This window comes from Rhinolophus ferrumequinum, chromosome 8 (genome assembly GCF_004115265.2).
Source record: "Rhinolophus ferrumequinum isolate MPI-CBG mRhiFer1 chromosome 8, mRhiFer1_v1.p, whole genome shotgun sequence".
Taxonomy (NCBI): Eukaryota; Metazoa; Chordata; class Mammalia; order Chiroptera; family Rhinolophidae; genus Rhinolophus; species Rhinolophus ferrumequinum.
In genome coordinates, this window is record NC_046291.1 from 93,877,331 (window position 1) to 93,903,170 (window position 25,840).

At 35.2% G+C, this 25,840-nt stretch overlaps 1 pseudogene; it reads right to left on the reverse strand.

Annotated features, from left to right (window-relative positions):
* Window positions 1-6,608: 6,608 nt before the first annotated feature.
* LOC117025598 (RNA-binding protein with serine-rich domain 1-like) lies at window positions 6,609-7,245 on the reverse strand (annotated as a pseudogene).
* Window positions 7,246-25,840: the final 18,595 nt, after the last annotated feature.

Here is a 25,840-nt window from a genome sequence, read left to right on the forward strand (position 1 = left end):
ACCTCAAAGTCACAAAGATATCCTGTATTTTATACTAGAAAGTTTATAATCTTAGTTTTACATTTAAATTTATAATCCATCTCAAATTAATTTTTGTGAATGGCATTAATGTTCATTATCTTCCACACATTGTTTTGGTTGTTCAACATCATGCGTTGGAAAGACTGTTGCCATTGATTTATCTTGGTACTTTTGTTGAAAGTAATTGGTCTTAAATGTGGGTCTGTTTGGGGACTCTCTTATGTTTCATTGATCTTTATTTCTATCTTTACATTATACCACACTATCTTCATTGCTGTAGCTTTGTAGTAAATCTTGTAATCAGGTAGTCCAAGTCCTCCTAAATTTCTTCTTATTTTTCTTTATTGTTTTGGCTATCCTATATCAATTGTATTTTCCTATGAATTTTTAGAATTACATTGTCAATTGCCATGAAAACAAACAAACAAACAAACAAAAAAAACAAACAAGCAAGCCAAACGCTGTTGAGTGTTGATAGGGATTGCACTGAATTTAGGAAAAATTGCATCTTAATAAGTATATATTCCATTTATTTATATCTCCATAATTGCTCAAAATATTCTGCTATTTTCTATGCAGAATCTTACAAATCTTTTTTTTTAAAATATGTTTAAGTACATTATGTTTTTATACAGTGTTTCCACCTCATTTTCCAATTTTTTGCTGATAGTGTAAAGATATAAAATTGATTTATTTTATTCTTTTATAGTGTATGGAGGAAATTCCACTCAGTTTTTATAAAATTGTAACATCTTTATTGGAGAATGATTAGCATACATAAATTTCACATATTTAAAATGTACAATTATACAGACACACACACACACACACACACACACACACACACACACACAGGAGGTTGACAATTAAGTTTGCGAATTCATCCTAGAAAAAGTGCTACATACCTCATCTCTGAATATCACTACAGTCACTTTCAAAGTACTCCCCTTGAGAAGCTATGCACTGATGCCAGCGTCTAGTCCACCCTTCAAAGCAATTTTGAACTGTTTTTCTGGAATGGCCATCAGAACTGTCATTGTATTACTCTTCTTGTGCTGAATGTCATCAAAATGTCTTTCTTTCAATATTTCCTTTATCTTTGAGTAAAGAAAAAAGTCATTGGGGGCCAGATCAGGTTAGTAGGGAGGGTGTTCCAATACAGTTATTTGTTTACTGACTACAAACTCTCTCACAGACAGTGCCATGTAAGCTGGTGCATTGTCCTGATGCAAGAGCCATGAATTGCTGGTGAAAAGATCAGGCTGTTTTTATTTAACTTTTTCACGTAGCCTTTTCAACACTTTCAAATAGTGAATTTGGTTAACTGTTTGTCCACTTGGTAGAAGTTCATAATGAATAGTGTTTCTGATATCAAAAAAGGTTAGCAACATCTTTGCAACAAGTTCATGAACTTAATTGTCAGACTTTGTATATAACAATTATATATATAACAAGTATAACAATTATATATGTATACAATTGCCAAATTATATCACCCCTGAAATCCCTAAAAATTTCCTCATTTACCTTTCCATTGCCTACCTCCCATTCCTCCCTGTCCCACCAGTACTACACAGCTCAGCACTGATCTACTTTTTGTCACTATACTGTTTGTACTTCATATAATTTTATATAAATGGAATCATACAATACATATTCGTTTTTAATCTTGCCTCTTTCACTCAGCCTAATTATTTAGAGATTCACCCATATTATTGCATGTATCAGGTCTTTCATGTAGATTGCTAAGTAGTATTTTGTTGTAAATATATATCACAATTTGTTTAACCATTCAGTTATTGATTGACATTTGTTTTTGTTTTTGTTTTTGTTTTCCAGTTTGAGGCTACAGCAGATAAAGCTACTCTGATTATTCATGCAGAAGTTTTTGAATGAAAACATGCTTTAATTTCTCCTGTGTAAATACTTAGGAGTAAAATAGCTGGATCCCAATGAAGATATAGATGTAACATTATAAAAAAAAACAAACAGCTAAATTGTTTTTGAGAGTGCTTGTAACATTTGACATTCCCACCAGCGATTTATGAGAGTTCCAGTTTTTCAACATCCTTGCAACATGAAGTTTAGCTGTCCTAATAGATGTGGTATCTCATTTGTGGTTATAATGCACATCTCCTTAATACTAACAATATTGAGTACATTTCATATACTTATTTGCTATCTGCAAATCTTATTTGATGTGATATTTGTTCAAATATTTTATTTTTCTTTTGCCCATTTTGAATTGAGTTCTTTGTTTCTTTTATTGGAGACTGTCGTATTAAATATTTAGTATATCCATTACTACTGATGGTATTCTCAAGGCACCTCACAGGACAATTAGGGAATATAGGTATGTATTACCATACATCTGTACACCTACACATTTATATGCTGTGAGCACATTTACATCTGATTGTTTCTATATCTATGGGTGTATGTTGAAAGCCATGAATTTATAAAGGTATCTCTAATTCCAATCCAATTTCACAGAGTTCATTCTAGTGTTTCTTGTGTTTACTGTTTTTTTTTCTTTGTTTTACTTTTTGTATCGAAAATTTCATTGTTCAATAATGAGAAGCCAGGATTCCATTATCCTAAATATATTTACTTATTTGTAGTTTCCTTCTATGTACCCAATCTCCTTGTTACAGTCCATGCCCTCCTGTCCTCCATGAAAATACCATTTCAATTGGGTTCCATTTGGACTCTGACCCACACAGAGATGGCCCCTCCATGATGATCACCTTTTTCCACTGAAAATTCAACACACACCACTATGGCCTGATTATGTAAGCCAGACTACACAGCCTCATATGAACACACTCCGTAATGTCTCAAGCTCTGATACCCTGCTCTGGGCTGTTGTGCTCTACTCCATCTCTCTTCCCCAAAGTGGTGAGGATTCCTACTTTGCTTGGCCCCATCTACTGGCTTTCAGAAAGGGGGAAAAAACAAACCAAAAAACAAAAACACTTCAAAAGCAATGGAAAAGAAAAGAAACAACAGATTGCAAGAATAAATGGAAGAGGAAGGAGAAGAAATTAATCTCACTTAAAATGGAAACTGTCAACTGATGGTCATTGTCACCAATTCAACACCAATTTGGAGTGTGGTGTAGAAGGAAACTTTATTCATTGCAAACAGCTCATTGTTGTGAGACAGCCATCGGGTGGGATGGTTCTCAGGAGGGGCCTCCTCCTGCTAAACAGCTCTGCTCTTGTATGCTCTGCCTATTCTGTTCAGGGGAGAATTCCTCCATGTTTCAACTCTAGCAAGGGAGACACCATTCCCAGTCTTCAGTGGAAAGTGATAGCACATTCTCTGAGCCAGAAGGGAACTAACTTAAATAGACAGAAGTCTCCACCCCTGGTCCCTGATTGGCACCCTCATGCAAATAAGGACTCCAAATCCTCACAGTTTGATTGGTTCAAAATGCAGTGTCCTGATTGGTCAGAATGTAGCCACTCTGAAAGTCAGTGAATATGCTGACAGGTATAGCTGCATGGCTCCAGCTGAACGGGGAAAATGCCAGTCCTATTGGTTGAAATACAATTCCGGGAACTTCTTTATAAGGATCTGCTCAGATGGCAGGAACACAGTGCAGGCAGGCAGTTCACTACAGCCTTTGCCCTAAAGTGAGGCTTGTGTGAGAGGCCTCTGTTTAGAAACACATGCTAGGCTCCGGTTTCAAATTTGAGCCCAGTTAGCCACCAGGAGTCTTTCTTGGTGGGTATCTTCTTTCTTGGAGTCAACAAAACTTGTATGCGGGTAATTGAAAGCTATGCATTTTCTTGAGCTCTGTTATTGCTCCTTTCTACAAATTTTGATATGTTATACTTTCATTATCATTCAATTCAAAATATTTTTTAATTTCCCTTGTGAATTCTCCTTTGAAGATTCAAATATTTTTAAATATTTAACTTAAAAATAAATTTGTAAACAATTACTTTCTGGATATTTCAGAGATTCCTGGATTTTGTTATTATTATTATTATTATTATTATTTATTGCCAATTTTTTCCCACTATGGTCAAAAATATTTTGTATTAGCTTTTAAGTTCGAAATTTACTAAAATTTATGTTATAGCTCAGCATATGTCTCATCTACAGAAGGTGCCAAAAAATGATTACACACTTTAAAAAAGGAAAAAGACTATTCAAATTGTAATACTCAACATAATACCCATAGCAAAAGATGAATACAAGTCACGTTTGACTTCTACAATTACAAGAAGTGCTCAAAGTCTCAAAGTGGTTACCATCAGCGTCCAGACATTTCTGATTATGGCAAACTACTGCTTGTACAACATTAACCAAAGTGTCCACTTGTATACATTTTTTTGGCACCCTCAGTATATTACTGAAGGCTCCACGTGTGCTTGAAAACAATATTATTCAGTAGTTGCTGTGTGTAATGTGCTGTAAATATCAATTAGGTAAATTTTGACAATAGTATTGTTCATATCTTCTCTATTTATTTTTACTTGTGTTCTACCTATCAAGAACTGGGAGAAGTGCTAAAATTTCCCATTACATTTGTTGATTTAATTCTTCCGCCGTAATGTAAGGGTTTTAATTTATTAATTAATTGTTTTGGTTTGTTTTGTTTTTGCTTCATGTATTTCAAAGCTCTATTACTAGGTACAGACCTATTTAAGACTTATGTATTATTGCAGAATTGACCCTTTTTCATAATTCAGTGTCCCCATGTACCAGGTGTGACAATTAAGGTTGCGAACTTGTTGCAACGATGTTGCTAAACTTTTTTTATATCAGAGGGATTATTCATTATGAATTTGAACCAACTGGACAAACAGTTAACCAAGCTTACTATTTGGGAGTTGGAAAGGCTGCGTGAAAAAGTTAGACGACCTGAACTTTTCACCAACAATTCATGGCTCTTTCATCACAACAATGCACCAATTCACACAGCACTGTCTGTGAGGGAGTTTGTAGCCAGTAAACAAATAACTGTATTGGAACACCCTCCATATTCACTTGATCTGGCTGCCAATGATTTCTTTCTTTACCTGAAGATAAAGAAAATATTGAAAGGAAGACATTTTGATGACATTCTGGACATCAAGGATAATACGATGACAGCTGTGATGGCCATTCCAAAAAAAAGAGTTCCAAAATTGCTTTGAAGGGTGGACTAGGTACTGGTGTTTGTGCATAGCTTCCCAAAGGGAGTACTTTGAAAGTGACCATAGTGCTATTCAGCAATGAGGTATGTAGCATTTTTTTCTACGATGAGTTTGCAAACTTAATTGTCTGATCTTGTATGAGTATCTTACATATCTTTGGCAATGCTCTTTGTTTAGATTATATTTTGTTTGAATGAACTGATTCAAGCTTATTGTTTGCATTTTATATCATTTTCCAGCATTTCATTTCCAACCTCTTTAAATACAGAAATATATCTGCATCTTTTGTTTTAATCTTACACTATTTATATTTTAACTAGAGTGATATTTTAAAGATTTGATGCAATTACTAATATGCTTTGTTTAAATCTATCATAATTTTCTTAGTTTTCTTGTTTTGCCATCTGGTTTGTTCTTTTACTTGTTATTCCTATGGGCTTTTTTTTGGCATTTTAATTCTAGGTTTTTTAACCCAATCATTTCACTCTACACAACGAACTACAAACACAACATTATCTAAATGCTACAAAGTTATAAAATGGAAAACAGAAAATTTATAGTACTCACTGTACAATGAAAGCCAAAAAGGCAACGTATACCTTGTAGAGGTAACCTGCAGGAACACCATGAGTAAGAGCAGAAACCAGCAGCTCCGTGATCACCCTGCAGAGCTGGCTCTGGACTTGCTCAGCAATTTCACCGAGAAACGAGCTTGGGTTATGGGTTTGTGTTACACAGGTACATGTAAAAATAGAACCATTTAAGGCAACTAACACCGGGTGTTTGACCCCAGAGGTCAGAAGAGTACTCAAGCAGAGAGCAGGGCTAGGCCAACAAGGATGGAAGCTGCACAAAAGCGTGCCCTTTCCTGAAGGATCCTTCAGGCCACCAGACTGGCCCCAAGTCATCTGCAGATGGAAAATGTGCTACTAGGTTTGGTGCACTGCCAGCTGGAGCCCTGCTATCCCTGCTGGCTTTACCATTGGAATGACTCTCCAGGACTGGACACATGGGAGCTTCTGACCTGGAAACTGGAGGGCGTCTTCATAGGCACAACTTCGACCTCAAAATACCCTGCAGCTGGAACTCAGCCTCCAGAAGAAATGGCTTATTTGCTGCTTCCAAACCTGACACCGAGAATTTTCTTTCCTATCCATCCTCCTATGGCTTGAAAAGTGACAAAACTGAGTTGGATGCAGTATGAGTTACAGGGCCAGAGTTTCAGTGGCCCAGCTAGGGGTGGGAGTTGGAGCTAGAGCTCCTGTGGCTGCTGTACAGCCAGGCAGGGTTCTGCCCAGCAGAACAGCGCAGGGTGGCCAGGCAGGAGGACTGTGTCACCGGGAGCACAACCTTCTCCACATCTGCAGGGGTGACCTGGCACATGGGAAGCAGTGGCAACATTCTCCTGGGAGGGCTGCATATTCTGGGGATGTGGCCTCAGCAGGGTCCTGCCAGGAGGCACAACAGCACAGCACTGGCCGTGACCTACTGGCCACCAGTTTATCCTCCATCTACTTACTTCACCTTCTGGCCTTCACGTGGGATCTCAAAGTCCACACCTGGCTTTTGGATTGATGAGGGGTGTGTCCTTTCTGTAGGAATGCCAGACATTTAAATTTTCCACAGGTGGAGAACATCTCCATGATGTGTTTCTTGTCATATTCCTGGTGAGCCTCCCAGTGGGGGTGGGTGGGTACAGGAGAAGGGTTCCCCTTTTCCTTTCCTTTTCATCTCTTTTGAGTGGCTTGATTTGGAGTGGAAATGTGTCCTGTAGTCCTGTCTGTGCTAAGAAGGATTCGGAGAGCCGGAGCGCTGCTGGAGCAGTAGCTATGGGGGGAAGTGTTGGAGCCAGAGCTGGTTGCAGAGCTGGTGGGAGGCCTAGAGCAGCTGCTCCCTTGGGAAGCACTGCACCCCCGTCGGGTTTTCTCCCCGCCACATCCTTCTTGCTCCAAGTCTTGGTGGCATCTTTCTCTTTAGAGTGTTCCTTGGTAGGAGAAGAAGCTCTAGTGCTGGACTTCATGATATTTTCTTTGATTCCCAGCAAGTTCTCCTTCTTCTCTCCTGATAAATCCATTCTCTCTTCCAAGGTGTTCAGAGCAGCCATGGCAGCCTGACTTGTTGAACGCTCAGTTACAACTTGAGTCTGAGAAGTGATTCGCAGTTGATTGCAGTTTATGCCAAAGTGCAGCAACGGCCCAGTCCAGGCGCCAGGCCTTGAGTGCCTGCAGGATCTCCAGGATTGCGGTCTTGGGTCTCCAGACAGGAGAGGGTCCCGGCGGCCTGACTGTGCCTCAAGAGTAAATGGAGTGAGGAGCCCTGTCTTAACTCACGGGAGGTCACACCATTTCAACCCAGTGTTTTTTATTCCTTCAATCTTTTGGTTATTTGCATATATTTAGTATTCCATTCAATTTAGCATTTCTTTTGACTTCCTCTAACTTTTTGTATTGCTGTTATGTTTTAAGTTTTCATTCTAGGGATTACAAGAAGTGCTCCTCATGATAATTAGCTTCCTTAATTAATTATAGTTTACTTAAAAGTAATACTCTCTACCTGCATTAACTATTTATTTTAGCATAGCAAATTGCTCCAAAACTTAGCATTTTAAAATAATACATCTCTATTATCTCACAATTTCTGTGGATAAGGCAACTAGACATTGATTGGCCAGTTCCTTTGTTTCAGTCTTGCAGGAAGCTTATGAGTTGTCATTCTGGGCTGTAGTCATCTCAAGGCCAGATGAGGAAGGGTCCTCTCAAGCTCACTCACATAGTGTGGGATGTATTCATCCTCACAGTGTGAGCACTTGGTAGTACCTCCTTCTTCACTCATTATTGATCAAAGATTCAAGTTGTCTCAGCTTTTGCTACATGGACCTCAACCATAATATGACACCTTGTTCTATCAAAGGGAGCAAGCCAAGAAGACAATAGAAAAAGAGGGCGAAAGGAGAGAAGGGGGTGGATGTCACCATGATATTGTCAAGATTTTTGATATTTATTTCAAACATTCTTCAAAGATATCACTTGTTTTTCCACTGTTATAGATGTAGTACAAAGGGACTGCAGGCTCTCTAGTTCATCAGTTCTCCAAATCTGCTTTTTGATGAGCTAGCACATATTTCATCATGCTTCAGAAATTTATACTCACGAAAAAGAATATCCAGTAGATATGAAAAATAAGTCAGTTTTTCATGGCCAGGGAGAGTGCCACATTGTTTTTCCAACTTTGGGTAAATTGTCACAGCCTTCATTTACACTAACCCATTCCAGCATGAACTTTAAATCCAAAATATTTTCTTGCTGTTATCTAAATCAAGTATGGATGAGACTCCAGGTACAATTCATTTTGCAACAAAATTTCCCTCAATCTGTGAAACTGTAAAACCAGACATCAAGTTGTCTGCTTCTGAAATACAATCTGTGGCAGGCATTGGATGGACATGCACATTCCAAAAAAAAGAAATTGGAAGATAGGAGCCATGGGTCCCAAGCAGGTCTCAAACATAGCAAGGCAAATTCCATAATATTTTAAGGCTAATGAATAATTTTCTTTAGCTCCAGGCTCTGTCCTCCAAGCCCAGTAATAAACTGAGTAGAGCTAAAGAAAATGTCAACAAAGTTGCATAATACAAGGTCAACACACAAAATCAGTAGTATTTCTATATACTAGTAATAGACAATCTGAAATTGTAATTAAGAAAATTGTTGTATTTATAGTAACAGCAAGACAATAAAATACTTGGAAATTAGTTTAACCAAGAACATACAAAATTTGTACACTAAAAAATATACAAAATATTGCTGAAAGAAATTAAAGTATACCAAAATGAATGAAATATATATTGTATGTTAATGTACTAGAAGAATTAATCTTGTTGTATGATTACTCCCAAATTAATCTCCAGATTTAACTTATCTATTAAAATCTAAACAGCATTTTACTTTGTGTCTCTCTCTCTTTTTTAAAAAAATCAATGGAAAAGCTGCTGCAAAAATTCATATGGGTTTCAAAGAGACCGAAATAGCACAAACAATTTTGAAAAATATTTATCAAGTTGGAAAATTCACACTTCCTGATTTCCTAATTTACTACAAAACTACAGTAATTAAATCAGTGTTGCCTGTCAGGATGCTGGAAATACAGGTCAAGGGAACATATCTGAGAACCTAGAAATAAATCCACAGCAAAATAATGAACTTGGACCATTACCTTATACCATATATAAAAGCGAACTCAAATGTACCAAAGACCTAAATCTAAGATACACACACACACACACACACACACACATATATATTATATATACACATATACATACATAAAATATACCTATGTATATGTATATATATAATATATATGTATATGGGTGTGTGTGTTTTGTATATATATATAATATACAAAAACCTTAAGGAGAAAACACAAGAGTAAATCTTCATGATTTTGGATTTAGGAAAGTTTATTACATATGACACCAAGATCATGAGCAACAACAACAGAATATATAAATACATAAATAAATAAATAAATATATAAATATGTAATATAAACATAATATAATATATAAATATATAATATATAATAAATATATAATATATAAATATAACATAAATATAAATAAATATATAAATAAATAAATTTTGTACATGAATGTTTATAAAAACACTACTCACAGTAGCTAAAACTCACAAAAACTGGAAACAACCCAAATATCCATCAACTGATACATTTATAAACAAAATATGGTATATCCATACTGTGCAATATTATTCAGCCATAGAAATGAATGAAATACTGATGCATGCTACAACATAATTCATGAAAACATAATGCTAAGTAAAAGAAGCAAAGCACCAAAGGCCACAAATTATATGATTCCACGTACATGAAATATACAGAATAGGAAAATTCATGGTAATGGAAAGATTAGTGTTTTCCACTGGCTAGGCATGATGGGCCTATGGAATGATGCCTAATGGGTTCATTTTGGGGTGAAGGAAAAATTCTGGAACTACATAGTGCTAATAGTTATATACCATTTTGAAAGTACTTGATGTCATCGAATTGTATTGTCAAAATTGCTAAAATGGTAAATTTTGTGCTATGCGTATTCTTGCCTCAGTGAAAAAATATGTACATAAAGAAATTTCACTACTAAATCCTCACTATAGTTGAAATTTTTAGAAAATATTTTTAGCTGAATGACAGTCAACTTACAATGTAAAACAATGTAATACAGAGTTAAAACAATATGTAAAGGAGAATGTTATCTCTTAAAGCCCATGTTAAAACATAAAAAAGTTTAAAAAAACACAAAATTTCTACATCAAGAGTCAAGAACAATTAATTAAATCCAAAGAAAAAATAAAAAAGAAAATAATAAAGGTAAGACAATAAACCAATAAAATAGATAAACAGTAACAAAAATTAATGAAGCCAAAATTGGTCAATTAAAAAAAAATTATTAAAATTGATAAAGCCTTAGCAAACCTCATCAAGATAGAGAAACCCCAAATAACCTGTAGTAGAATGAAAGGACATCACTACAGATCCTCCAACATTATGTCAATGTATTTGAAGATTTTTTTTATGAAATGGAAAAATTCCCTGATCACAAATAAAAATAAACACACACAAAATGAAATATAAATATTGCTATTGTTTTAAATTATAAGAAATTGACTATAATTAAAATATTTCTCATTCAGATAATTTCACTGGTAAATACTTTTAAAATTTGAGGATAAAATAATTTCAGTCTATCAAAACTTTTCTAGAAATTAGGAAGACATTCTGCTTAAATTTATTTTATGAGACTTGCATAATCTTGGCATCAAAATTTACCAGATATTATGAAAAAAGTAAAACCACATCTCTCAAATGAAAATAAATGCAAAAATCATTTCAAATATGAGCTGTTCTGATACGATGATATATTTAAAAAGGAGATAATTTATTATTAACTACTGGAACGTTTTTTAAAAATGCAAAGTGGTTTATAATTTGAATATTAATTAGATACAAAACATGGAGGAAAAAAGAAAAATCACATGTGTACTTTAATAGATGCATAAAACACTTTGATAAAATTCATCATCACTTGTTTATCATAAAAGATTATCAACCAAAGAATAGATGGGAACTTCTGTAATTGGATTAAATATCTGGGAAACAGTGTAAAGCAAAAATCATGTATAGGATGAAATACTGAATATTGTTCCCTTAGAGGCAAGACAAGGGTATTCCTATAACTACTTGCATTCAGTGTTTTGTGAGACACCTTGGCCACTAAAATATGATGAGGAAAAGCAAAAGAAAAGTTATACTGTGTGGAATGAGAAAAAAAAATTGTCATAATTGCAGATTACATAATTGTGTACATAGAAACAGCTGCCGCCTGAAAAAATTACAAATTATTAGATACAATAAATGAGTTTAGCAGAGCTAATATACAAATGAGTTCAATACACAAAACTTAATTGCATTTCTATATATCAGTAATTAAAAATGAAATTAAAAATATCTCATACAAATGGCATTAGAAATACAACCTATTAAAAAAATGATGTGCAAGAATTCCACACAGAAAACTTGAAAACATTGCTAAGAATCATTTTCAAATAACTTACTAGAAAAGAATGTGATGTCTCTAAATTGGAATTTTAAATTTTGCTAAGATTTCAATTTTCCCAAAATTTATCTGTAGCTTCAACAAATCCTTATAGAAATCCCATATTTTTTCTAGTGATTGACAGATGACTTTACAATTCATATGGAAATGTAAATGCTGAATATTAGTCAAAACAGTTTGAAGAAGAATATATCTGGAAGTCTTGGTCTACTAGATTTCAAGACACTACAAATTTACAGTAATAAAATTATAATATCAATGCAAGGATAGACAAATAGAACAATGGAAAAAGATAGAAATTAGAAATCAAGAAATTGACCCTGTACATGTATAATCATTTGCTATACAACAAAGTCACCATTTTAAGGCCAAGAGAAAAAAAAGTAGTTATTTACACAAATCATGCCAGATCAACTGGTTACTATATGAAAATTTTTAAAAATCTTGATTCTATACTTATACTCTACACAAAATCATTCCCAGCTATGTTAAAATATATAAAATTCTGGAAAAGACAGGAAAGCATCTATATGACCACAGTGTTAGTTAAATCATTTCTTTAACTGGATACAATAATACTAATAATCATCAAATAAAATATTTTAAAATGCACTATTTTAAAATGTAAACTTTTGTTAATCAAAGACACTGTAAAGCAACAGAAAAGAGAAACCATAAACTGTATGCATATCCATAATACATATATCAAAAAATGCCAAACTTTTTAATTTGATGTAAAAAATTATATCAAAGTATAAGAAAAATATAACTGCCTATATTTTAATAAATTGAAGACTTGAACAAGCAATCCACACAAGTCAGTATTGAAATAGATTGTAATAGATGGTAACATTTTGCAACTAGTGGAATGGTTAAACCTGAAAAACAAACGAACAACTTTTATATTACAATTTAAAAAGGAAAATGAACAAAATCCAAGGTTGGTAAGAATGTGAGGCAACTAGGAACCTAATATAATACATAGCTACTTCCTCTATAGAACACAATTTTTATAAAACACATTTTAGCAATATAGTATAAAATTAATATTACCATATTACCAGCAATCCCACTCCTAGAAATATATCAAACCAAATAATCACATGAGTCAGTCAAAAGATATGAACAAAAATATTTATAGCTCCCAAATTATAATACCAACAAACTTTCAGTAACCTAAAAACCCACCAACAGAGCAGATACACAAATTGTGGTATATCTTTAAAATGAAATACTACACAGATTTGAAAAATAATGAACCAATCTACACACAATAGTATAGACAAATGTAATACATCATGATAAATATAATAATCCAAATAATGGAGTAATAACTATGTGATTCCTTTATGTGATGTTGAAAAACAAGCCATATCTTCTTGATGAAGATGTACTCATATATTCAAAAGAATTCATAGATAGCAGAAAAATAATTCAAATTATTCTAAATTAAAGGAGGTAGTGACTAGGTGTATCATTTCTATTCTTCATGCAACCATCATTTGAGCATTTATAGGGGTTTTAAGCACCTGATTACACAAAACATTAATAGCTTGACAATGAGGTAATTAAATAAATTGGAACAATGGTGAGTAGTACAATTTGCAGTCAAGACCTTAAAAGGTAGCCCTGATCCCAGTTGGCAACAGCTGAAAATATCAGAAGATTTAAATCCTTATCAGTTCATGGTGCTTGTGGCAAAAATGGAATGTCCCTTAAGAGGTTCTGCAAGATTAAGAAGCTTGGATGTTTCTAACTCTACCTGGAAAGAGGTATTTAACCAGACATAGCAAGAGGTATTAGCTATGGTATAAACTCCTCCCTGAACTGCAAATAATCTAAGGCAACTGTATTTTCAAGGACTGCTGGAGCCAGGGAGTGTAAAGATATTTGTTGAGTTCTGATGACTATAGAGGCTGAGCAGGCTATTCTGTTAACTGTTCTGGGCAGATTTCACATCATTATATCTAACTGAGCAGTGCCAAGGCCAGTTCATGAGCCTGCAGAGGTGAAGTAGGAACTATTATTTATATATATGTATATATATATATATATATATATATATATATATATATATATATATACACTACTTTTTAACCATTTTTGCCCATTCTCTTGAACCTGATATAGTGTTATTACAGCTTCTAGATTAAGGTAGGTGCTCTAAAGGATACAACTAATTGAATTTCTAGGTTCCAGAATATTGCTGGTTTATACAATAAGAAGCCTGTCTGCCAGAAAGTCATGTCTGGTTCAAACATTTCCTGAATCAATGATTGAGAAGTTAAGACTAACTGCCAATGAAGACAGATTCTTCCCTAATTGTCAGATAACAGTTTGATCTTTTCTATCAAATTAAAATTTCTTAGTGAATATGACCAAATCTCATTATTTTCCTGAATCCTCTATAGTTCCTACTAAAGTATAGTGGACATGAGTACCATTTGGTGGATACATCTGGAAAAGGAAATTTTTTCTGCCTCAAAGAAAACACTAATCCATCACATGGCACACTTTAACTCCAATAACTTGATTTACAGAATCATTAACCTTTACAATTTCATTAAATGCTATCCATACTAATAGATATTTAAAATGTTGGGCTTCTTCCCTCTGACATCACATGAATTCATTTCAATTTTAAATATTGGCATGAGGTAGAAAATGAGGAACTCATAAGGCAAGTAATCTTCAGAATACTGAACTCTACTCACTGCAATTAGCCCTGGGAGTGAAATAAGAAAAGTGAGAGCCTTAAGCTGGCAGACCGACTATTGTCGAGATATTACTCCTTTATGAAAGAAATATTCTTATATTTGAAATTACCCCTTGAATATTCAGTTTAAGGTGTTAAGAAAGGGACAATATGCATTTTAAAATTTTCATAAAGATTGTACACATTTTTTTTAGTCATCCATTTTATCTTACCTAGTTGCTCTAAGTCACTCCAATTTGAAATACAGGTCCTTTCCTCTTGAATAACTGATTTATATCGGGGTTAAAAATCCTTCTAGCAAGATAAAAAAATGATTCACATTTAAAATAATGCACATTTCATAAACCAGCAGCACTTCATTCTACCAGGACTTAAAAATTTTGCTTCATTGACTGGTCAGAAATAAAAGAAAATGAATGTATGTCAAAAACAGCTCCTTGTACAATGGAAATATGAAGATAAGGTCTTCACAATTAGTCAGAGGGTTTCCTTAATAAGGCAGGTTTGTACATTTCCAAATCAAGTCATCTATTTTCCGATAATGATTTCAAATGGAGACAATCGATGTTTACCAAGAGGAGTAGATCTTACATTAAGCAATACCAAGGGAAGGGCTTTAGGCCAAAGCAAAATAAAGGTTTAAGAAATTTTGCCAATTGAGTTTTCACTGTCTCATTGGTGTGTTCTACAAAGCCATAGGGGTGTGGATGATCAGCACAATGGAAATGTTGCAACTGGTCAATTTTTGGACACCTGGTGTAGAAGCAGTGTTATATAGTGGATTTCCTAAATTGCTATGGGACTCTGGGGAATTTTCAAGCAGAGAAAAATCTTTTCTCAAAGTATTTTTGTTACTATTGTGGCTGTAGCTCTTCAACATGTGAATGCTTCTCTCCAATAATAATACATACAAATCATCACCAGTCCATTTTTATCCTTGAAAAGGGGGACAATTGGATTAAAACCCACTTTCCAAACCTCAAATAAGCCTAATTAGTTTCACTTCCCCTTTTCATAAAGAGTATTTCCTTTACTTTAGTTATCTATTTAATCGTGGTAACATTTAAAGACTTTACCAGCAATTATAGAAATTTAAATGGTTAGTCGCAAAATTTAGCTTTTTTAATATTAAGACTATTTGGTTTACCCAAGCAATTAAAGACCTGATGATGCAGAGCACAGGAAATAATTTTCATAACACATGAAATCTTTACTTTCCCATGATAATTTCTTATTAAGAGCATACCAATAGTACAAGGAAAACTTTGTCCTTTTAACAGGAAAAAAAAAAAAGAACTCTAAGTTTGCATCAGACCACTTCTGATATTCAAATTGACTTATTTAAATTTATTTTAATCTTATTTAGCTTGGCCATATATAAAATTACTTTCCCAAGATCCCTTTTCCACAAACCTTCTACAACTTTCCTTGTCCCCCATACTTTGTCTTTATTAACTCACTCAGGAACAACCAATGTATCTTAGAACAAACCATTTTCCTCCAGTTCCCTCAAAAATGCATTTCCATGTCTTAAACCTCCCTTCACTGAAAAGATGCATCATTTCCTTCCCAATTAGTTAGAATTTCTAAACTTTAACAAAGTTAACGTGTAGTGACAACTAAAAGTACATAATCAGCATTCTTTAGATTGGTAAATTCATGAGTCTCTCTCATAACCTCTAGAAACACAGGTCTTTTACTGGCTAATATATTTCATAATTTTTAGAAATATACGCTTCCTCAATAAAGAATAAACCATTTTCATTAACAGATTCAAATGCATCTTTTAGTTTCTCTATAAGTAGTCAATAGTAGATAAATGTAGACTTATTTAATAATTAATAATTAAGTATTTTATCTTACCTGGTAATGTTTTATATACTCAATGACTATAACTTGACTCATCATTTAACTTAACTTGGCTCTAAGGTTTCAAGTTACCAAAAGATTTTGGAAACTATTTGCTGAAAAGTTCACCCACAAACTCTTATCTCGTTTATATATAGTTAAATAATTTGTTTTTAACAATTATATTTAGATTGCTCCTGAAGATTTTAGAGATTTTAAAGACATTCTTTGAAGTTATTTTTTTTGCTGACAAATTTTGTAAGAGGAAATGTGAGCTTTTTAGACTAATAAACCAGATAAAATGAAAGCTGTATGTCCCCATTATTTCTCAGTTTTGATAATCAAAGGCATGACCATTTTAATCAAATCAATGGCATTAAGCTAGATTTATTTACTAAAGACTAACCTTAGATTATGTGCACTTGAAAAGCATTTTGGTTAGTTTCTGATATTTCTCCAATTTTTATTAATACACATTTTTAAAGTAAATTGAATAAATTTCTTTTATAACCTAATTTTGAAATTACAAACCAATTTTGGCACTACTGGCCAGTGGTAGAAATATGCCATATCTATAATATACATACACAGACACCCATAGACAACAGACACACAGACAGAGATCTCACAGCTTTAATTTTACAATGCTAGCTTTTGTGACCCAGGCGCAATATAAAACTCAGACGAAAAACTGGATCCAAACTATGTTTCTAGCAGATGGACAAAGTTAAGGTTTTGCTCAGATGCCAAAGCTTTTGCATGCTGTAAGAATTCCTTTAAAATCAAAGAATAGATTCTATTGTCTCTGTGAGTTCTGAGATATTCTCCTTTAAGGAAGCCCTTTAAGGTAGACTTATCGACAAAACCAAGCAAAAGATAGAACTAGAAAGCAAGTGTTCACATTATAGTTGTGAAGCTCAGAAAGTAAAGGGAACAGCTTCAGAAAGCATGATTTCAAAGGGGCAGATTTTCCTAGAGGAAGATGTTGCCGAGGTGGAGCCTGAGCGAAAGATGCTGGTTGCCTCATGTCTGGAAACAAAGAAGACGAGGGATGGAAAGAAGCCTCAGACTCCGTATTAGGTATAAATCATCTTGGGTTATTTGTGTTCAAACAAAACTACTCAACTGTAACTTTAAGAAAGGTTACCCACTTGCACTCACCTGATGAAGGCATCTCTTCAAGTGCACCTTAAGTGTGAGTGTCCTTGCAACCCTTATGACAGGTCCTAGTCCAAGCTTAAGGGACAAGTTCCACCCACCATATAGACCAAACCTGAATATGGATGAAGGCTTCTTTCCTTGGTCTGGAAAACCATACGGACCAAGCCCTAACCCAAACGAAGGTTAGTACCTTCTCTGAGGTACTCAGTATAGACAAGTGTAGATGAAATAACTGAAATCTGAATCGCCGACTTGTAAACAAAAGAAGACAGAAATCTTTGAATCTGAGTCTCTCACTCAGATGATATAGAGAAGCTGTTGAGGACAATTTTCCTTCATTGGCTGATGTGAGCTTTTGTCTGTTCATTTTTATTCCTTTATTTTTCCACACAAGAGAATGCCTGTGAAGTTCCCTCCCATACATGAGAGACTTCATGCGAAGTATTAGTTAGCTTTTAGTTACTGTTTATTCCCCCACATGAGAGACTGCATTTGGGGTTCCCTCCTGCGAGAGACTGCACGTGAGGTACAGGTTAGCTTAGGGTTAAGAAAATTTCTCCCTTGTCTAGTTCTCAGCAGGAGAGATATAGGAAGATTTTGCTTTCTGTCTGTGTTGCACACATCAGGAAATGAGGTGGAGAAGTTACTAAATTATATCAGAATGACGTGACATGCATGTTGCCAAGCTTTGGAAGGCCTTGGGCCAAAGGCCCAAGGCGAGAACAGCAGGTGTCGTTTGTCCCAATGAACTGGACCCTCCTCCAGATAAGCAATATTCTTATCACAGTAACTGCCAGACCCTCCTGGAACTGGCCATTCCTGGAGGCGGAGGCAGGAACAAGGAGCTTGGCTCTATGGAACATCTGAATAAATATATAAGACAGACCTCAGTTGGCAGTGTAATTTTCATAATTTTGTCGTTTGTCATTGGTGATTCTCCATCATTCTAACATTTTGAAAACTTCCAGCAACATGCAGCTTACAACACCAGGAGAAGCCCTGACTTCCAGCTGAGAACCTGGTGAGGTCTAGCTGGTTACCGACCTCTCCAGTGTTTTTCTCCATGGTTAGCTTTCTTGAGAACTGTTAGTGTTTTGAAACTTGCATGCAGTTTGCAGCTTGCAGCATCGGGAGACACCCTAACTTCCAGCAACAACAGCAGCAACAGCAACGGCAACAGCAGCAACATTCTTGAGAACTTATTAGCACTTTAGAAACTTGTATGCAAGTTTAGAAACAAGTTTGCAGCTTGCAGCATCAGAAGATGCCCTAACTTCCAGCAACAACAACAACAGCAATGGCAACAGCAGCAACATTCTTGGGAATTAGGGAGACCTGCTGCAGACCTGGCAAGGTTTTGATTCTTGACCTTTTCACTTGTTTTTTCGATGGTTTGGGGAGTTTTGGTATCTACTGTAATAGTTGCTATCCTATAGTTTATTACTGCTTTTGGATACTCCTTATTGATGTTATTTGTGTATTTAGCCAAGTGATTTTTGATCAATAGTAAACATATGTTAGGATCTCTTATGTACACTCCTTTGACATGACATTGTTATCGATGTATGCAGTTTAGTCTTAACCACCTTTACTTTCTGTCATTAGCACATACTTTTAAGTGACTTTGTCTTTTGCTATTGCATATTGCTAAATAAATTGATTAGATATTGCTAAATAAATTCATTAGTCCTACTCTAGTGTGTACCTCCCTCTTTTTTCCCCCCCGCTCATCATTACAGATGAGTGGAAGCCAGCAAATAGGAACAAGGATGCTCAATTAAAGGCCAGAACCTCAACCAAAGAGGAAGGTTAGGATCCAGGACTTACCACCAAAAACTGGAGCCACCACAGGAGATGGTAGTGATAGTCTCTTGCCAGTACCTGGTGTGAATCCATGGAGGTGCTGAGAACTGCAGAACCATCACTCTATAATCCCATTGCTGCCACCATTAGTGTAAACCAAAATTAATGTTTAATATTCCTAATAAAGCATAAAAGCATTTATTTAATCAAAAAGGAGCTGCAGCCCTGGAGACACAGATTCAGGTAGCAATCTTAATTGTGTTCCACCAAGACAAAGGAGAGGCAGCCTTTTATAAAAAAGTACACACCCAGGTTCTCAATTAGGTCCATTTTATGTAAATGAGGTATCCAAATTGTGTAGCTCTCATTAGACAGAGCAGGTCTCAGTCTGTAGGCAGAAAGATAAAACCAGAGTTTCCCTGCAGTTGTTGACTCAGACAGCATAAACAAGCAGATGTACTGCAGGAAGTCAAGAGTTCAGTGTGAGGTTTTCTCAAGTATACCCAGTACACGATGATAGTTTGTCAGTACATGGCCGCTAGACTCTTATTGTTTATAAAATCTGGTCCCTTTGTTGACCATGAGGAGTCCATCTCAGCAGATAACTTCCTTCTCATCAAATGAACCTTTCCTCTGGGGGGTACAGACATACATGAGACTAGATCAGTAGTTCTCAACCAGGGGCATTTTGGTCCTCAGTAAACATTTTGCAATTTCTGGAGATTTTTTGATTGTCTTGACTGGGAGCAGAGCTTGCTACTGGCATCTAATCAGTCAAAATCCCGGGTTGCTGCTAAACATCTTATAATGCACAGGACTGCCCCCAGGACAAAAAATTAACTGAACCAAAATGTCAATAATGCCAACATTGAGAAACTGGATTAGATCAATGAGTGACCTTGAAGTAAGATGAAAGACACAATTTTGTAATCATGTCTGAGCAGACAGAAACAAAAACACAATGTACAAAACACAAAAATAACTAAACTTTCTGATTTACCAACAACTTGAAGGACTGCTACATTACCAATTACAGATCTAGTTCCACTCCATTCTTCTTGTCTAATAAATATCAATTATTGATATATAAAATCATGGAATTGCCTCTCCTGCACCTGACATCACTCAGTTTAGAGGAAATTCTGCTTCTCTCTCACAAATCAGGTAAAGTAAGCTCAAATCCTATAATACGCCCTTCCTACTACTGTCACTGAAAGGTGACATGATTCCCTATAGTGTATGTTGTTCTTTGCTGCCACAAGCAAAAGCCTAACTTTGAGTGCCCATTTGTGTGTTCCTACTTTTGGTCCTTAGCTGGTGACCACTTTCAGTTTCTGTGACTTTTGGTTGACTTTTAGAACGTTATATTTGTAAGAGAACCTTATAGAGCAGCAGAATATTCCTCTTTGGCATAGAATTATTTTTAGCTGATTATTGTGAGAAAGAGCAGAACAGGAGAAGCTCTGGAAACAAAGTAGAAGTCATCCTCCTTTTATAAAAGACATTTACATTTATAAAAGGAATTTATAAATTTACATTTTTGAAGATGTCTCTCATTCTGTACTAAAAACAGAAAGGTGGCTAAATCACAAGAAACTTACTGATGGATAAAGTGGGTGCTTAAATCTGCATAACACATCTTACTCTTGTTTACCATGCTTGTCCTAATCATCTCCCCATAAATGGTCTCCTGCATCTTTCTTTCTTTTGTCTTTAGCTGAAGATGACATCTAAGCTGCAGTTCTAAGCCACTTACCAGAGCCCCTCTTTTTTCCCTGGGTATCTCCCATGTACACATGATATACAGTATACAAGTTAGCACATTTTTGTTTGTTAATCTGTCTATTATTATAGGGGTCTCAGCCAAGAACTCTGAAGAGTAGAGGGAAAATTATGTTTCCTCCCATGACACATAAAGGTTTTCTTCCAAATATGGAAAATGTCACTCAAGATGAGCTATATCTGCAGCTGTTTGCCTAGAAAGAAAAAGTATTCAATTACTGATCAAACCATCTGGACTGAATCTAGATGAATTAGTGGTTAATCAAAGAAAATATTAAGACTTTCCTTCCCATTAGATTTGTTCCATTAGTTTAAGGTTTATACTTCTGTAGGGTACTTCTTGAGCAATTCTTTAATTACCTGCCTCTTGTTTGTCTCCAGATTAAACTGTTAGGTTCTTAAGGAAAACAACTGTGTTACATTTAATTTATCTTGTGTCTAACACAGTGTTTAGAACAATTTAGGACATGAATAAACGTCTACTGTTATATTTTAGTTATAATTCTAGTTAAATGTTCATTTGTTACTCCCAGCAGTATTTAAGTGCTTTTACAGGCCAGAATATGTTAAACTTTATAGTGCCAAACATAGGGGTTTATTCTTTTAGGAGACAAATAAATTGTCCTGATTGACTTATATTTCTGTACAATTGCATGGTATAATTTACTATCATGCTGAAGAAATTAATGTGATGACATTTGAGTGTAACCACAGGGAACTGGAAATTTAACAAGCCTCATCCTTAATTCATAATTTCATTAAGGAAATTGTTGAGCACTATATGTGCCACACACTCCATTTGGATTCATAAGTTAGGAATGGAACCATAAATAGAATTACCATTGTCTTCAAAGACCTATGTATAATTTTATATGGGAGTGAGATATAAGCAAGTAAACTAAAAATCACAAGTGAATAATGCATGCTAAAATACAGTTAGTAACAATTTCTATGGGAGAAAAAGTATAGTACATTTAACCCAAGGAGGTAGGAATGTGCCAACCAGGAAGGGTCTTCTAGAGATGTTGACATGCTAATTGAATTGTTGCTCCATGTAAGCCAATAAAGAATAAGTTTGTGCATTCCAAATAATGAAAAGTTACCTTCAAAGTAACAGAGATGATAAAGAGGGCATGGTACTTTTAGTGAAATGTTAACAGAGTTAAGTTTGATATATAAGGTAAAGGAGGGAGATGGGCTGGACAGTTAGGCAGAAATGGGATCACGATGGGATATGTGCCATTTAAATATGTTGAATTATATCTGGAAGGCAAATTTTTACCTGTTTAATTGAAAGATTGTGCAAAGTCCCATGGGAACGCACTCTTCAAGTCCCATAAGCTAGACCTCTCCAACACTTACTATTCAGCCTTCTTTCCTAGAAGAACTTAGTTAGCTTCTGAATTTTTACCTTTTTTTTTTTTTTTTTTTTTTTTTTGTATATTGCCAGAGGGAATGAGACAATGTGGATCTTTCAGAATAAAATGCCAGGCATGTAGTTAACTTTCACAACAAATGTTCCATTTGGTGTTTCATTAGAGAGGAAGCATTATGATAGGAGGATTTACCTCAGATCCTAATCTGATACAGTATGTTAATAGAGGGAGTGAAACAAACAAAAACAAAAACCCAAAAGCCTCTTTTCAGATTCAGCAGTGAGTGACTCTGGGAACAGTATGATGGACCTTCTTGAACCCCAAGCAAAGTAAATAAGCTCATGATATTTAAGTCCCTTAGCTGTAAACCCAAATGCTCAAACTCCCAATTAAAGCAACATCACCCATTTGCTTCTGTTTCCTACACTAGTTTTATTATAAAATTCCTACAAGAGTGCTAAATTGTTGGGAGCTTCCTTCATGCCTGACTTTCAACACTAACCTTTAGGCTATCAAATTGCCTAAATAAAGTACCATCAAATACTTTTAGGGTATTATATTGCCTAAATTATGAACCATAAAATATCAACAAAAAATTAGACTTCAAACATAATTGCACCCTTGTATAATTTGTAGAGAGAACTTTCTATATAACATGTTTTATATTTATTGCAAAGTTGCTGAAACATATTTCATATGATAGCTCACTTCTATTTGATTCAGCAAAAAAAGAGCTAAGGGCTCTTTTCCTATTATTTTATCCTCTAAGCCCAGAATGAGGATAGGAAATGCTTTCTGTTAACTAGTAAGATGGGCTGGGCTGGGCTGTGACTGCAGCAATATCTTGAATTATAGCGATTTATCCTTTTATTGCTAAAGACCTAGTTATAGACTTAACTGTATTTCCCCAAAATTAACATGTTGAAGCCCTTATCTCCAGTGTGATTATATTTGAAGATAGGTCCCTTAAGGAGGTAATTAAGGTTACATGAGGTCATAAGGGCGAGACCCTAATCCTATAGGATTAGTGTCCTTATAAGAAGAAGGAAAGACATGAGGGTGCTCTCTCTCTCTCTCTCTCTCTCTCTCCACACTTACACAGAGGGAAGGCAATGAAGAAAGTGTGTATCTATAAGCTAGGAGGAAGAGACTCACCAGATACCAGCCATATTGGCACCTTGATCTTGAACCTCACCTCTAGCACTGTGAGACAATATGAGACAATAAGTGTCTACTATTGCTTAAGCCACCCAGACTACGGCATTATGGCAGCCCTAGCATAATAACATAGACTTCTTCAGTGTGGGGCTGAGACAACTTAGGAAAAATGTTGGAATGCTTTACAAAGACCCAGAAGGTATCATAAAGGACATGATTAAATACCTTTCTTTAGTCACTGCTGTAGGCAGCTTATAAGATGGCCCCAATAATCCCGACATCCTAATGTTCACACCGTTGTATAATTCTACCCCACTTTGAGTGTTAACTGGATCTAGTGATTCATTTCTAGTGAATAGAATGGGGCAGAGGTGATAGGATATCACTAGCTTAGGTTTGCTAGATTCAGCAAGCAATAATTAGAATAACCAGTTAAATTTGAATTTCAGGTAAGCAACGTTTTTAGTATAAACATATCCCATATAATATTTCAAATGTATTTATATTAAAAATGTCATTTATCTGAAATTCAAATTTAATTGGGTATCCTGTATCTGACAACTCTAAACGAGTTCAACTAGAAGATGAAAGAAATGATGGAATGCCGCTTTCAGGCTTGTGTTACAAAAAGATTGTGCTTCCATCTTGGTTGCCCTCTCTCAGGCGGAAGTGAGTTGCTTTGCGTTGATATTCTCTACAAAGAGATTTTTTTGACAAGTAACTGAGAGATGCTTCTGGCCAACAGACACCAAGAAATGGAGGCCTGGCAACAGACATGTGAGTGAGCTTGAAAGCTGTTACTTCCCCACATCAGACTTGAGATGACTGATTCCCTGGCCAAGGTCTTCATTACAGCCCGCCTGAGTCAGAGGGGCCAGCTAAGCAGTGCTCCTCGTCCTGACCTGCAGGCACAATGAGATAAGTATGTGATGTTTTGAGCTGCTAAACTTTGATTAATTTGTTGTGCAGTAATAGATAATTAGTACAGTAACTGAACCTTCCCAAATCAGTCATCTGATTTCTTCTTTTCTGAAAAGCAATGGGAAGACTCTGCAGAGGTAACACCATGGCACCCTGAACATGCTACTTCTCTGCTAGGACTCCCTGTTTTCACTCCAATCCTTCCTCCTCTTTACGTGGTTCTACAACTGGTTTTACTTTTGCATACAGCTCAACTAGCACCTCTTCCAGGAAACTTTCCCTGAATTTGAAGGTCCTCCTTATACATATCTGTAACACACTTTACCTAGTCTTATTGCATCTACTACTATACTGTATTGAAATTTCACTTCTTTCCCCTTTTGCTCTCTCACTGGTTGCAAGTTTTCGCCTAATACTGTGCCTGGTACTTGGTAGATACAAATAAATCATTGATAAATAAAAAGGATACAAGCAACATTTAAAAGGAAACAAATAGTTTTGGCCAGACTCGCCCAGAGTTTTGAAGGAGGATGAATCCTAATTGTGTTCCTTCTGGTTAAAATATAAGGAACATTCATGGGTGAGCTGTCTGGGTGTGGAAGCTCTAGAAGGAGACTGGATTGAGTAGAGGACTAGGAGAAACCACGAAGGGTTACTGCTTCAGCTTTCCAGAAAGCTCAACTTAAAATATGAGGAAATGGTATATTTGGTCAAAATATGAGCCAGATGGTCTGATACCGAAATCTAAATCCTGCATCATAAGGCAATGTTGCCTTGAGAACATTTATTAAATTGTCTGTAGCTTGGCTTTCTCATCCTTAAAATAGAAGTAATGTGGAGAAAAAAAAAAGGTAATGCATAGTAAGAGTTTAGATCATTTACAGAGTAGGCTAAATAAAAATTCCTATTATAAGGAATATTACTGTGAATATATATATATATATATATATATATATATATATATATATATGAAAATATATATATGAAATAGTATAAGGATGAACAGTAAAGCAACGGAATGGACTATGTCATCATAATAATAGTAATAGTCATCCAGCCCTTGCTCTATATGGAGCATATGCTATGGACTTCACATGTATTAATGCAAGCCTCATACCTAACTCTGTAGTAAGTATACTGTCTTTCTTGGTATTGCAGACGATTTAGAAAAGCACAACATAATTAAGTATAATTTGTCCAAAGCCACAAAACTAGTAAATGTCAGAATTAGGACTTGACCCGACATAATCAAGATTCAGAGCCTGAGCTATTT